The 14,779-nt window shown below is 41.0% G+C and overlaps 1 protein-coding gene across 8 annotated transcripts in view; it reads right to left on the bottom strand.

Annotated features, from left to right (window-relative positions):
• LOC138848811 (uncharacterized) overlaps positions 1-14,779 on the bottom strand; it is a 546,369-nt gene that overhangs the window by 411,151 nt on the left and 120,439 nt on the right. The window contains exon 3 of one of the 8 annotated variants that reach the window (XR_016230337.1): positions 6,944-7,034. The exons of the other annotated variants lie outside the window; for them this stretch is intronic. The gene's annotated coding sequence lies outside the window, so the exon portion shown is untranslated. The remainder of the gene's footprint in view (positions 1-6,943; positions 7,035-14,779) is intronic. 8 annotated transcript variants of the gene reach the window in all.

Raw genomic sequence — 14,779 nt, forward strand, 5'->3', positions numbered from 1 at the left:
CTTGGGCCCCTGTACGGGAAACCCGGAAGAAGCTCCCGGCTCCTGGCTTTGGATTGGCGCAGCTCTGACTGTTGCAGCCATTTGAGGAGTGAACCAATGGAAGGAAGACCTTTCTCTGTCTCTTCTCTCTGTAACTCTACCCCTCAAATAAATAAGTAAGTAATCTTTAAAAAAAAGAGAGAGAGAGGAAAACAAGTCAGAATATGACTTTCTACATAAAGCAGCAAATGTCTTACCCCCCAAAATGTCATCTTTCCTCCATTCCCAAAGGATCATGGAGAGAAAAGCCTGTTCCTTTGATCTTCACAAACACAAATGTCCATCAAGAGGACAGAAAATCATCAAGTCTGTGAAAGTCTCTCCAGGGTACGCGCAGTTCTGGAGGGAACTCTGCCCAAGCCACAGTGCAGCCACAGCCAGCAGCTGCTTTTCCTCTACACTACAGCCAAAACCCATCAGCTGACAGCATCCACTCCACTTGCCCTGAAAGAGCAGAAACAACCACAAGTACTAATGTCTTCTCCTGTCCTCTCTATCACCTACAGAAGTTCCCGAGCCTTTTCAAAGAGCTAACATGGAAGGTGGGAGCTTTTTTATCCCTTGTCACCTGCCTCTTCTCTCCTCCCTTTGCAATGTCCCCTTCTTGGGAGAGGGTATTTGGTAACATCTAAAAGAACTAGCTAGAGAATCTGTTAATATGATATAATATAGTAGGTCAGACAACAGTTAGTGAGAATTTGAGAGAGAGAGAGAATGATAGAGTGCACACAGGTGCAGGAGGGAGCTATTTGCTGGCTCACCTGCAAGGATGCAGATAACATGCAAAACCTAAAGACCCAGGGGCCTGCTACTGCCACTCAGCTGTATCTTGAAGGAAAATCAAATGGAACATATTGACTAAGAAACAGAACTCTGGAGAAAAACAGAAATATAAACAAAAACAAGACAGTAGGAAATAAGGGGGAAGGGAGACAGACCCCTGATGCCAATATTATGTATATAATGTGGAGACTGATTCTTCAGAAAAACACAGTGTGATTCAATGAACTCTGGATTTGCCTATACTCATATTCTTACACATCAGATGGTAACACTTTTTCCCTCATAATGGACTATATACACTTCGTAAGTGAAACTTGAGTATGTCACACAGAAATCCCTTGCTTCCCTCGGGAAAAATGTGGATGAGAGTGCAGAAAGGAGCTTCCTCCCTCCCTTTTCAGGGAACATTCCTTCCGTAACTCAGAAAGGAAAAGTAGATAATGTTGCAAGGGGGACTTACTTGGAGTAGATATATCTTGCAAGGCACAACATAGGTCCGAAAGGAATCACGGTAGGGCTGCTGGCATAGGTAAAATAAAGTTCTAGAAAGGGATGTTGTAGCAAGAAATTACCAGATTTCAAAACAGGACAGTAGTCAATCACAAGAAGATGCTAATGTTTATAAGTGGCAAAGCTAACTCATATTCAAAGGGAACATAGTGGTCGAGGCCTGGCAAAGAATCTGGAGGGAAATACACACAGCAGAAAGGAAATTATGTCACTCACCTAAAACAGGTTGGTACTGGCATAAACACCAATATACAGATCAATGGAACAGAAAAGAGAACCCAGAATAATCCATGAACATATAGTCAACAGTTTTTCAACAAAAGTGCTCAGACCACACAGTAGAGTTAGGATAATCTCTTCAATAAATGGTACTGGAAAAACTGGATCTACTGAAAAAATGTTCAGGATCACTAGCTTTCAGGAAAATGAACATCAAAATCACAACGAGGAGGCCACTGTGGCGTAGCAGGTTAAGCCACCATTGGCAATGCTGGCATCCCATATGGGGCCAGTTCAAGTTCTGGCTGCTCCACTTCCAATGTATCTCCCTGCTAATGCACCTGGGAAAGCGGAGGAGGATGGCCCAAGTGCTTGGGTCCCTGTGCCCACGTGGGAGACCAAGATGAAGCTCTGGGCTCCTGGCTTTGGCCTGGCCCAGCCCTAGAGATTGCAGCCATTGGGGGAATGAACCAGTAGATGGAAGATCTCTCGATCTCTCTCTCTCTCTCTCTCTCTCTCTTTCATTCTCTCTCTGTAACTCTGCCTTTCAAATAAATAAAATAAATCTTTAAAAAAATAAAACCACCATGAGGTTTCACCTTACCTCAATTAGAATTGCTTTCACACAGAAATCAATAAACAACAAATGCTGGTGAGGATATAAGGAAAAAGGTATCCTAATCCACCATTGGTGGGAATGTAAACTAGTATAGCCAATGTGGAAGACAGTATGAAGATACCTCAGAAAGCTGAAAATAGATCTATCACAGAACCCAGCAATCCCATTCCTGGGAATTTACCAAAAATGAAATGAAGTCAGCATATGAAAGAATTATCTGTACCCCCATGTTTATTGCAGCTCAATTAACAATAACTAAGGCATAGAATCAAGCCAGATGTCCATCAAGTGATGCCTGGATAAAAAAAATTATGGTATAGATATAGTATGAATACTACTCAGCCATAAAAAAGAATGAAATCCTGTCTTGTGCAACAAAATGGATGCAACTGGAAACCATTATACCTAGTGAAATAATCTAGTCCCAAATAGACAGATACCATATATTTTCCTTGATCTGTGGTAACTAACAGAGTGCCAGAAAAATATAATATGTATGGTTGAAACTGACATTTGGAGATTCCATGATTGGAAAGGGTTAGGGTTAGGGCTAGCATTAGGGTTAGGACTAGATAGTGTTAGGGTTAGGATTAGGGCTAGGGTTAGGTTTAGTGTTAGAGTTAGGGCTAGGGCTAGGGCTAGAACTAGGGCTAGTGTTAGGATTAGGGATATGGCTAGGGTTAGGTTTAGGGTTAGGATTAAAGCTAGGGCTAGGGTTAGGGTTATGGTTATGGTTAGGGTTTGGGCTCAGGCTACGGCTAATGTTAGGGCTAGGGCTAAGGTTAGGGTTAGGGTTAGGATTAAAGCTAGGGTAGGGTTAGGGTTATGGTTAGGTTTAGGGTTAGGGATCAGGCTAGGGCTAGAACTAGGGCTAATATTAGGGCTAGGTCTAGGGTTAAGGGTAGGGTTAGGGCTAGTACTAAGGCTAGGGCGATGGCTGGGGCTACATCTACTTTAGTTCTATGGTTAGGATTAACATTAGGTTTAGGGCTAGGTTTAGTTTTAAGGCTAGGGTGTAGGTCTAGGTATAGGAACTTAACCCCAAATCAGTGAATAGAATATCTCTCTCTCCCTCTCTATCATTCTGCCTGTCAAATAAACAAATAAATCTTTAAAAAAAAGTAATAAAAAGCTCTTAGGTAGTAGTAATAAGGGATTATAATTAAAAATTAATTTAAACATACTAAATAAGGGAAATCAAATATTGAGCTTGCTATTGACATATAAGTGTTAAATATAATTACATTCTTAGAATCGTTTCTAGGAACTGCATTGAATCTGTTAAAAACTGATTAAAAATTAAAAAACATTTTTAAAAGATGTATAAATGTTGAATTTGGGGGGAGGGAATTATATAGCCAATTCCCCTGACTTAGATTAACACAGATGACAAGTCTAGTAAAGCAAACTGAAAGAGAATCACTAGATAATTAACTATCATAAAACCTATAGACTGCATCTAGAATGAAAAGAAAAAAATGCCAAAAATGTCTAAGATGATGAAATTCTGAAAATCATACCATAGTTGTTAAAGCATTAAAACAATGGAAAATTGAAATTTAGCTGTCTCAAAATTGTTCCAGGATATCTAAGAATGACAGTTTTCTTTATATTAAAATGGAGGCTTTAGTCATTAAGTATATATATAATACATATACATATATATATGGCTAATATAGGGGCAGCAAACACTAATACTAAAAAGAATGAAAGATTTTTAACTCTTTACAAAGTATTAAGATAGGTATACAAAATATGAAAATAGTAGAATTTTTTAAAATTAATTTTTATTTATTTGTATTTATCTTATAAATACAACATTTGGAACATAGTAATTCTCCCTACCATACCTGCCCTCCCACCCACTCTCCCACCCCTCTAAATGGTTTTTAATGTGTGTTTCATTCCTATATAGGTGAAAGTATATAGTTCTACTATATAAATGAAGGAAAAATCTTTGTAAGTTGTTGGGTCACCTGGGAAGAGAAGAGGGTATCTAGGATACCCCTTATATTGAGTTTCTCAGTCCGAGCATATTCAATTTGTGAAAATCCACTGACTTGTGCATTATTGTGAATGAATGTTAAGCTTCAATAAAAAGTTTCCTAAAGAAAAAATTTATCAGTCACAGTCAATGTTTTTAAAATTTTGAGTTTGTTCTTTGCTAAGGTACTTACTAATGAGGCTCAGCTTAAAAACCAATAACATCCTAGGTTTTAAAGAATGTAGTTCTCTTAAAGAATTGAAAAAACTCACACTTGGTCAATACGCTTAACATAAGGTCTTTTTAAAAGATCTGCTTGAATACTAAAAAAAATGGGCTATGAGCAGGGAAGCATACTCTCAGATGTGTGTGGCTAGGTCTGCTTAACCGGACTTAACTTATTTCAGTAGTAAAATGTACATGTTTAAGTTCCTTGAGATCAATTTAATGACCTAAGTAGTGCTTCTTCTAATCCATAGCAACAGTGCAAGCTCCAGTTATGCAGTCATAATTCTCATATTCAACCACTCCTCACTGCCTACCTTGGTCAAGCCATTCATCATCACCAAGTCTGTGGTTTCTACATACCCAGAATGGGATAACATGGCATATCCTAACCAGATTCCTGTATTATTTTGTTCTTAAAGATTTATTTATTTGTTTGAAAATCAGAGTTACACAGAGAGGAGAGGCAGGGAGAGAGAGAGAGAGGCCTTCCATCCGCTGGATCACTCCCCAGTTTGCCGCAACAGCCAGAGCTGCGCCGATCCGATGTCAGGAGCCAGGAGTTTCTTCCGGGTCTCCCACGCAGGTACAGGGGCCCAAGGACTTGGGCCATCTTATACTGCTTTCCCAGGCCATAGCAGAGAACTGGATCAGAAGTGGAGCATCTGGGTCTCAAACCAGCACCCATATGGGATGCCGGCGCTTCAGGCCAGGGTGTTAACCCACTGCACCACAGCGCCAGCCCCCATGTTATTTTAAATAATACACAAAATAATGCTCACATGAGCAAAAGTAATTTAAAAACTATAAAAATGTAAAATAATGTCACTGAATGACTTAAATTTGATGACCCAGTCTTATTTGATTCTATTTATTCTGTTGGGTGTATTTTGTGTTCTGCTGGTCAGCTTAGACTCCTAAAAACACATCTATTTTTGCCTCTTGCAAACTTCAGCAGTCTTCTGCCTGTAGACTCAAATTTTTGGTAATCAGGTCTCCATCTTGCCAGTCATTCTTATCACTTACAATCTCCCCTTTAGACTTCAGTGCTATTGGCTTCTAAACCATATTGTGGGGCCAGCGCTGTGGCCGTAGCAGGTAAAACCGCCACCTACAGTGCTGGCATCCTAAATGGGCGCTTCTTTTTTTTTTTTTTTTTAATTATTTGACAGAGTTAGAGAATGAGAGAAAGAGAGAAAAGTCTTCCTTCTGTTGGTTCACTCCCCAAATGACCACTATGACCGGAGCTATGCCAATCCAAAGCCAGGAGCCAGGTGCTTCCTCCTAGTCTCCCATGCAGGTACAGATGCCCAAGCACTTGGGCCATTGTCCACTGCCTTCCTGGGCCACAGCAGAGAGCTGGACTGCAAAAGGAGGTGCAGCCAGCACTCAAACTGGCGCCTATGTGGGATGCTGGCGCTTCAGGCCAGAGCTTTAACCCGCTGCACCACAGTGCCGGCACCTGCTCCACTTCTGATCCAGCTCTCTGCTATGGCCTGGGAAAGCAGTACAAGATGGCCCAAGTCCTTGTGCCCCTGCATCCTTGTGGGAGACCCAGAAGAAGCTCTTGGCTCCTGACTGAATTCAGATTGGCCCAGCTCCAGCTATTGCAGCCAATTGGGGAGTGAAGCAGCAGACAGACGATCTCTCTCTCTCTCTCTCTCTCTCTCTCGTCTCTCCTCTCTCTGTGTACCTCTGACTTTCAAATAATAAATAAATCTTTAAAAATAAAATAAGCCATATCATATCCCTATCCACCTCTATAAATTTGCTCCTGCTGTATCTTTCCCTTGCTGTGCCCTTTCCACTCATGTTCTTTTCTAATTCAAGCCATCCTTTAAGGTTCTATTCATGTCCTTCCTTTTCAATGAAGCTCTCTCCATTAAATCTACTAAATTGTGCTTGGCTTAAGGAAAGGGATATGTTCTGAGAACTACATTAGCAATTCTGTCACCGTGGAAGCATCAAAGACTGTTCTTCCACAAACCTAAATGGTACAGTCGCCTATGCACATAGAGCCTCTTACTCCTAGGGTCATGATACACCAAAAAACATGAGATTAAATTCAGCACAGGAAAAATGATATAATCAAGAGATGTGATATAAATGACACGTATGAGGCAGCTTCTGGCTTAACCAGTACACAGTCTCATATGTAAACATTTTCTAAATCAAAGAAGTACACTCTAAAATAACAAGGGACAAGCATTTGGCTTAGTGTTAAAATGCTCATTAAGAAATCTGTGGAGCACGCATTTGGCCTAGTGCTTAAGATGCCACCTGAGATGGCCACATTCCATATCAGAGTTATCTGGGTTCAAGCCTTGGCTCAACTCCAAATTCCAGCTTCCTGCAATGCATATGCTGATAATTTACAAGCCTAGGGCCATACCATCTGCATGTGAGACCCAGATTAAGTTCCAATCTCCTGGCTTTAGCCTTTCCCAGCCCCAGCTGTTGCTGACATTTGAGAGTGAACCAGCAGAGAGATCTTTGTCTGTCTAACTTTCAAATAAATAAATAAATGTGTTCATAAAAGAAGTTAATGAACCACATTAGAGTACCTGAGTTCCATACCCTGCTCCAGCTCCTGACTCCAGCTCCAGCCAATGCAGATCCTGTGAAGCAGTGGTGATGACTCAAGGAATTGGGTTCCTGCCAACAATGTGAAAGACCTGGATTGAGTTCCTGACTCCCAGCTTCAGGCCAGCCCATTCTGGCTGCTGCAGGCATGGGGGGGTGGTGAACAAGCAGTTAGAAGTTCCATGTATGTGTGTGTATCCCTGTCTTTCTTTCTCTGTTTCTCTGGCTCTCAAATACATTAATAAAAATAACAGAAATTACAGTTGAGTAAATACGTAAACAAGTAACATAGTCACTCATCATCATATATTATGATATATAATACACAATTATACTCACTATATTTTTCTATGAATGGTAAAACAGTAGCTTTGTTTACATCAGTATCATTACAAATATATGAGTAATGTGTTACATTATCATAGGATATTATGCCAGCTATGACGCCACTAAATGATAGGAATTTTTCAGCTCTATTTTATTCCTATGGGATCATGGTCATACATGTGGTCTGCCATTGACAAAAATGAAGTTGTGCAATATGTGACTTAACACTGACCTATTTATTATCCCTGAATTTATGTGGAAATTATCTTCTCCCTCTGAATTTACAACTTGGCTATATATTTTTTTAAATATCTATGTATTAAGACTCTTCAACTGTAAAATCCCTTTCAAAGAGGGATCATCTTCTTTTCTTTCCCTTTTTCCTAGTAACTGGCTCAGTACTGGGAAAATGGTAACAATATAAGTTCACTAATGTTGGGATTCTTAATAAATATTATATTAGTTAACTTTAGCTTTAGAGTGAAATATCTAAGAGAATCTACTTGTGAAGGAGAAGGATTTATTATGTTAGCTCATGGTTTTAGAGGTTCACAAACCAAGACTGGACATTGCTGTTGGTTCTGGCAACCCCACTGGTTCAGACACCTGTGAGGATGGCAGATGGCAATGGTGTAATGCCTGTGTGGAAGACCACATGGTGGGTGAGAAAGCAGACAGCATGGCTAGGCCCAACCTGACTTTTACAACCAACCCTCTCCTGAGAAAACTACCTCCTGAAGGCACACCCCTAGGAATCTAAGGATCGCTTGCTAGGCCTACCTTATAGACACAATAAATTAATTAAGTTTCTACCTTCTTAATATCATTAACTTATGACTTTAGGGATAAAATACATGAATTTGGGAGCCATATCCCAGTCAAATGATAGCACTGAATGGAAGTGAATTAAGTTAATAACTCCTAAAGGAGCATCTGACAGTTTCATTGATATCTGTCTATATTTTTCTGCTCTACATTTCAAAAATGAGGAGACTTCAAAAAGTTCATGGAAAATGCATATTATAAGAAAACTATATGTAAATTTCAAAATGTTTTTGCTCCAAAATAAACATCTTTTAATTCCATTTTTTCCACAATTTTTTAAGATTTATTTATTTGAAAGGCAGAAATACAGAGAGAGAGGGAAATATAAAAGAGGGAGAGAGAGATGTCCCATCTGCTGATTCATTTCCTAAATGCCCACAAAGGCCAGGTCTGGGCCAGGCTGAAGCCAGGAGCCAGAAGCTTCCTCCAGGTCTCCCACATGGGTGCTAGGGATCAAGGACTTGAGCCATCTTCTGCTGCTTTCCCAGGTACATTAACAGAGAGCTGAATCAGAAGTGAGGCATCCGGGACTCAAAAAAACTGGCACCCATACAGGATGCTGGCACTCCAGGCAGATGCTTAACCTTCTACACCACAGCACCGGCCCCTCCACAATGTTTTGAAGCACGCTCGCATGCCTTCTGAGAAGAGCTTTGAGAAGAAACAGATAAATGCCACCTGCTATGAAAAGGAGCAGAGAGCAAACCCATGTCACTGTGCCTGATCTACTCAGGGACTCAGACTAACACAGAAAATTAATCCACACACAGGATTCAGACAAATGTTAAATCAACCTGTCGCTCCCCATCTTCGTGGAGGAACAACACAGGACCCTGCGTTGTTCTTTCGTCTGCTCGGCCCTCCCCGGGTTTGCTGCTGGCTCTTCCCGGGTTGGCTACCGTCCCTTCCACCTCCGTGGAAGGGCAGTTCCCCCTGCCACATTCCCCACTTCCGCAGGGGAGCGGCACACCGCCGGCCGGCTCTCTCGGGGGCTGCACAGGTGTTCCCTTAGATGTTCCCCTTAGATGTTCCTGGTGCATGCCGTCTCTCTCCTCCTTTATAGTCCTCCTCTGCCAATCCCAACTCGGCTGCCCACACGCCGAGCACGCTGCTCTCCTCCAATCAGGAGCAGGTCCTGCTGTTTATTGGTTGAACTGGAGGCAGCTGTGTAGAAGCTGTTTCCTCCTCTCCCAGCGCCATATTGTGGGAGAGCAGATGCATAGAATAAGTCTTAATTCCAGTAACTTAGTCTAGTCCGAGTTGCTCCCAGTTGCTCCCCACACAACCCAAAAACAAAATATACAAATGATTAATAAACTAAAACATAACTGCATAATAAATGCTGAAGGAGTGGTTGTATTTTCTATGAAGATTAAATTCAAAAACCATGTTACTAAGGTTTGGGGAGGAAAATGGATAAGAAAAATACAGCAGCCTTTTAGATTTAGTTATTAAATACATCCAATTAGACTCCTGAAAGAGGTCTACAGCAGGTAGGTGATGACACTGAGATAAGCAGGCTACGCAGTGTGGAAAGGGATGAAAGCTGAGAGAGGAAGATAGTAGGAGATAGAGGGAAAGAGCTAAATTTTGTGGTTCCACTTTTGGACTTCCTTTGTTTCTTTTATACATGTTTTCCTCAATTTTGTACACATGCCCAGATTCAAAGCAATGGCTTCATAATAATAAATAAATAATTAAGGAACCCAAGAAAAGATCCAAAAGATATGCCAAGAAGGGTTATAAGCTTGGCTCCAAATCTCTTTTTAGTGAGAGACAGAAAATCCATTTGAATTTGCCTGCCTGGATGGCTGGAAGGCAGTGACACACATCCAGTTACAAGGCTCAGGGGGCATTTTCTCTTGTCGCCAGGAGAAGCCAGGCTGCCTGGCATTCATATTTTAAAACTTCTTTTTTTTTTCTAATTTCCAGACTTTAAGAGACAGTCATGTTGTTTTCAGCTTCCCATATACTTTTCTTCAGCCTCAGGAATGAGCTGGGACTGGGGAAACCCCCAGATTCCTTCAGCTCCAACTCCTTAGAGAAGCAGGGCTCTGACTTCCCAGCTGCGAAGATTATCTATGCCTTGCAGCCCTTGTCTCTGATCTTCCAGAGATGGTCAGTGAACCACAAAGCAGGGGGAAGAGAAGGTGCTACAGAGAGACCATGGGTTACAGTGACCAGGTAACGTAAATTCATGACCTATGTTTACAGCTTAGAGAACGTTTTCACAACTAGGAGCTCATTTGATCTTCACATAGCTCTGTAAAGCCAGCAAAGCAAAAAGTGTCACCTTCATTGTATTAACAAGACAGAAGCTCAGACGTATGATCTACCTCATCCTTGCTCATATATCTGGTGCACTGCATCACTGGGACAGGGACCCAGGCACCTCAGGTGCACCCAGGCATTTAGAGGCTTCAGAAACAGGAAGCAGCTCCATGAACAGTAAGGAGCTCAAGGACTTTAGAAGACAGATGAAAAGGAGGTATAAATCGCTAAACAAGGGAGGGGCTTAGAAAATACTGAAGTCCATCTCCCTGACCTAGTTTCACTGAATGATGGTCTAAATTTGTCCATCCATCTCAGCTCTCCTAGTCCCATTCCACTGGTCTTTTTTCTTTCTTTCTTTTTTTGTTTTTGTTTTTCTTTTGTTTTCCAAAACATATTTGCAATTGGAGAAAGTAGGTGTGGAGGAAGGACACCCTCCCCCAACCGCAGCAATCCCCTCCTCCATACAACTCCCACTGCCCCTTGGGTTCTTATTTCATCTTTAAAAAAAAAAAAAAAAAAGCAAAAACAAAACAAGAAAAGCATTCTGTACAATGATTGGATCTGGACGCTGGTGCCAGCCCCCTTCTCCTGGGGGCAGCACCCTGTCTAAGGCACAGTCTGAATGGGTGGCTCTTTTTCTGCCCCGCACTCCACTGGTCTTTTTTCACCAACCATGATGACATCCTTCCATTTAGTCCAGTCTGAACAAAAATCAAAGGCATTCTGGACAGGAAGTCACTGAGACAGCTAAGGAACCATTTATCTTAACCAAGTAAATTGAAGGTTTGATCAAATACCCTATGAAACTAGGGTCTGAAAATGGATTAATTAGAGTTAAAAGACATCCCTCTACAAAACACAAAAGGCTGAGAAGAAGGCTGGGCTGTAAGTAAAAGCACTGGATCCAGAATGGGTAGGTCCACATCGGCCTGGAAGTATGTCCCCTGCCTCAGAAGGATTCTGGAAGCCTGGCAGGGGGTCAGTTTCTTCCTCTGTGACATTGCATGTGAATAACGCCTACTTTATCGGGTTGTTAAGAGAAGGTACTGAGTGGGGGGCAATGAGTGTGAAAGTTCATTGCAAACGATGATCAGGTATTTTCCTTCCTAGTGCTGTGGCTTGCTTCCCAGAATTACCTGGCTAATTGTCATTCCTTCAACTTGATTTTTTTGTTTATGTGGCCCACACTTGCTGTCTGGTGTGAAGATGAAAGGCTATTTGATCATGCTTACTTTAGACTGTAAAAGGATCCAGACTGTCCTTTCCACACAGACAGCGGAAACAGATAGCAAGGGTATATGGGTACTCCAGAACTGCGAACTAAGATTACCTCTGAAAGGTTAAGATAAAATACATAGTGAACAACCTTCACTGTCTAGGAATAAAAGTCAAATAACCGATTGTTCAGTCATGTGTAACTAAGACAATTTGGGAATACCCAAGTTTTAAAGGAATGTGGATATTGCTAATTGAGATGAAACCAAAGAGGCAAGAAGAATAAATGAACTCCCAAATGAAGAGTTCATCAAAGTGTCTTCAGCCCTATCCATGGTAGAAGATACTTAAACATGTGGGCTCCAAGAATGGGCACAAATCCATATGGCCGTCAGAACTTGAGGACACCAACAAAAACCTGGTCTTAAATTTGAGCTATGCAACAAGACTTACCTGCAGGGAACACACTGACCAGCTGACACAACGCCCAATATCACCTGGTGTTGCTTATTACACAAATGTCACAAATGAACAGAAAGGAAAGGAAAGCAGATCTCAAACATCATGTTCACTTCACTCCAGCTTCTGTCAAATCTACACCTTTGATCTGTAGCATTGTCACCACAAACACTTGTCAACAGGCCAGGCTACCAATGAGAACATCAACTGAGAGTAAATAAACTGTGTCTGATGGGGTACAGGACACTTTAGCCCCCAAACTGCTATGCTCCCCTGACATGCTAAAGCATAGCATAGCAGAAGCAGGAAGGGCTCTCATTTCCACTGCCCTCTTTATCTTCTTCTAGCAGGTCATAAGACCAAGGAAGGACTGTCTGATGTTACTTGAAGCAGTTCATAAAGTCCTCATATGTTGTCCATCCTATGCTCCAAAGAAAGGAACATTCTTATCTCTAAAAATGAAGCATCGCAGTGAGGAATCTGCATTTCCCTCAGTTTTTTTTTCTCAGTTTTTTAAATATTACCCTTTGTCCCCTTACATGAACCTACAAGTATCCAATGTTCATCAAATCTAGCATAAAAACATACATGTTTAATTGTTACGTTGGGTCTTCATTTCCTTAGGAAGTCTCCCATGTCATGTAAAACGTACACTAAATAAATGTACATGTTTTTCTCCTTTTACTCTCTCACTGTAGAAGCCTCAGCCACGAACTTACATGACTCAAGAGGGCTCCACCTCTTCTGAGCTGTGATCAACATAAACTCAATCTAAACCTAAACTGACTTGATTTTCCTTTCAAAAATATCTTTGGAAAAAGAAAAAAAGGTAAGTTGACACTTCTAACCATTTTTAAAAATTATGTTGGGGAGGCTGGCGCTGTGGCATAGTGGGTAAAGCTGCCGCCTGTTGTGCCAGCATCCCATATGGGTGCTGGTTCGAGTCTTGGCTGCTCCACTTCCAATCCAGCTCTCTGCTATGGCCTGGGAAAACAACAGAAGATGGCCCAAGTCCTTGGGCCCCTGCACCCCCGTGGGAGACCCGGAAGAAGCTCCTGGCTCCTGACATCGGATCGGCACAGTTCTGGCTGTTGCGGCTAACTGGGGAGTGACCCAGCAGATGGAAGAAAGCCAGAGCTGTGCCTCTTCTTCTCTCTGTGTAACTCTGACTTTCAAGTAAATAAATAAATCTTTTTAAAAAAATTATGTTGGGGTGGTTACTGTGAGGCAGCTGGTTAAGCCACTGCTTGGGACAGCCCCTTCCAACAATGTGGGAGAGTTAAATGGAATTCTGGGCTCCTGGCTTCAGCCAGGCCTAGGACTGGCTATTTGTGGGCTTTTGGAGAATGAACCAGCAGATGAAACATCCATTTTTCTCTCTCTCTCTGTGCATGTATGTGTGCGCGCACACGCATGAACACACACGTGTCTGTCACTCTGCCTTTCAAGTAGATAAAAATACATAACAACGACAATTTTAAGAAAATAAAAATTTTAGATTATGCTGTGCTCTATTTTAGGCACAAGTTTAGCCCAACTTTTCATATATTCTAAGGCCTTGCTGAAAACGCATGAGATAAAAGCATATTTTTAACAATAATCTATATGTTCCCTTGCTAATGTTAAGAGGTGAATGAATATATTCAAGAAAAAAACATTTCAGTTAAAGTGGTTGGAATTAAAGGAATTATATTACCTTTTGATTAACCAGAAAACTCAATTAACCAAAATCACTATTCACTGTGTTTTCCAGTTAATGAAGAGTTTGGAAAATTTGATAGTAAGTGTATACCCAAGTTCGTCATGAAGATAATATCCAATTGTTGTAGTACACATTGTGCACAGAATTTCTCTCAGACGTTATTGTACTGAATGCTGTTTATTTCTGAAATAGACGTCTAAAGAGAGGTGACATTCTAGTGATATTAAACCTTTTCAGGATGGAAACAGAGCCGTGGGCCAGGAGAATGGAAAAGATGCACTTGCACTGAAATAAAAAATCAGCAATTCCTTCCTCAACTTCCTAATCCAAATGGCCAATTGCTAGTTGTCATTGCATTAATCTAATTATAACCCTTTCCTATTGAATTTTAAAATACATGAAATGACTGGGAAAAAAATAGCAACTTGTAAAAATCAAAGGGTTCCACAGTTAATGTTACATTCAAAGGTAATTACTTAACACAGGCAAAGCTGAATTGCACAACCTACAATTCTGCAACTTTCTATAGGCCCTTTTGCTTCTACTTTAAATAAAAGAAATTCCTTTCATTTTGTCAAGAAAACTTTTCTCTACCTCACTACTGCCTGACAAGGGAACAGATGGCAATTTAAGGGGAGAATTTATGAGAGCCACAATCTTAATGTTGCATAAAGGAAAGAAAAAGACTCGCATCAAAACCACTGACAAATGTACTTGCTAATATTAATGCACTCCCCATTCATCCAATATGCTTCCTAATTGCTTTTCTGTACATAATAATGTGGCACCTGCTGCTCAACATTGCAAACGCATCAGGATTTCTCCAAAGTCAAACAGCTCTGCAACTGGCCCTCTCCCAGTGATAAATGCAGAGCACTGTATCACGCACAGTTCCTGTCAGTGGCATAATTAAAATTTTATACTTACAGAAAAAGATAGTAAACAATCAGTTCTTAAATGGATTCACAAGAGGAACTCTTGTTACAGCCAACTTTATAATTAGTATGCATCATGT

This window comes from Oryctolagus cuniculus, chromosome 2 (genome assembly GCF_051225735.1).
Source record: "Oryctolagus cuniculus isolate XC-2025 breed Fujian yellow rabbit chromosome 2, ASM5122573v1, whole genome shotgun sequence".
Classification (NCBI taxonomy): Eukaryota; Metazoa; Chordata; class Mammalia; order Lagomorpha; family Leporidae; genus Oryctolagus; species Oryctolagus cuniculus.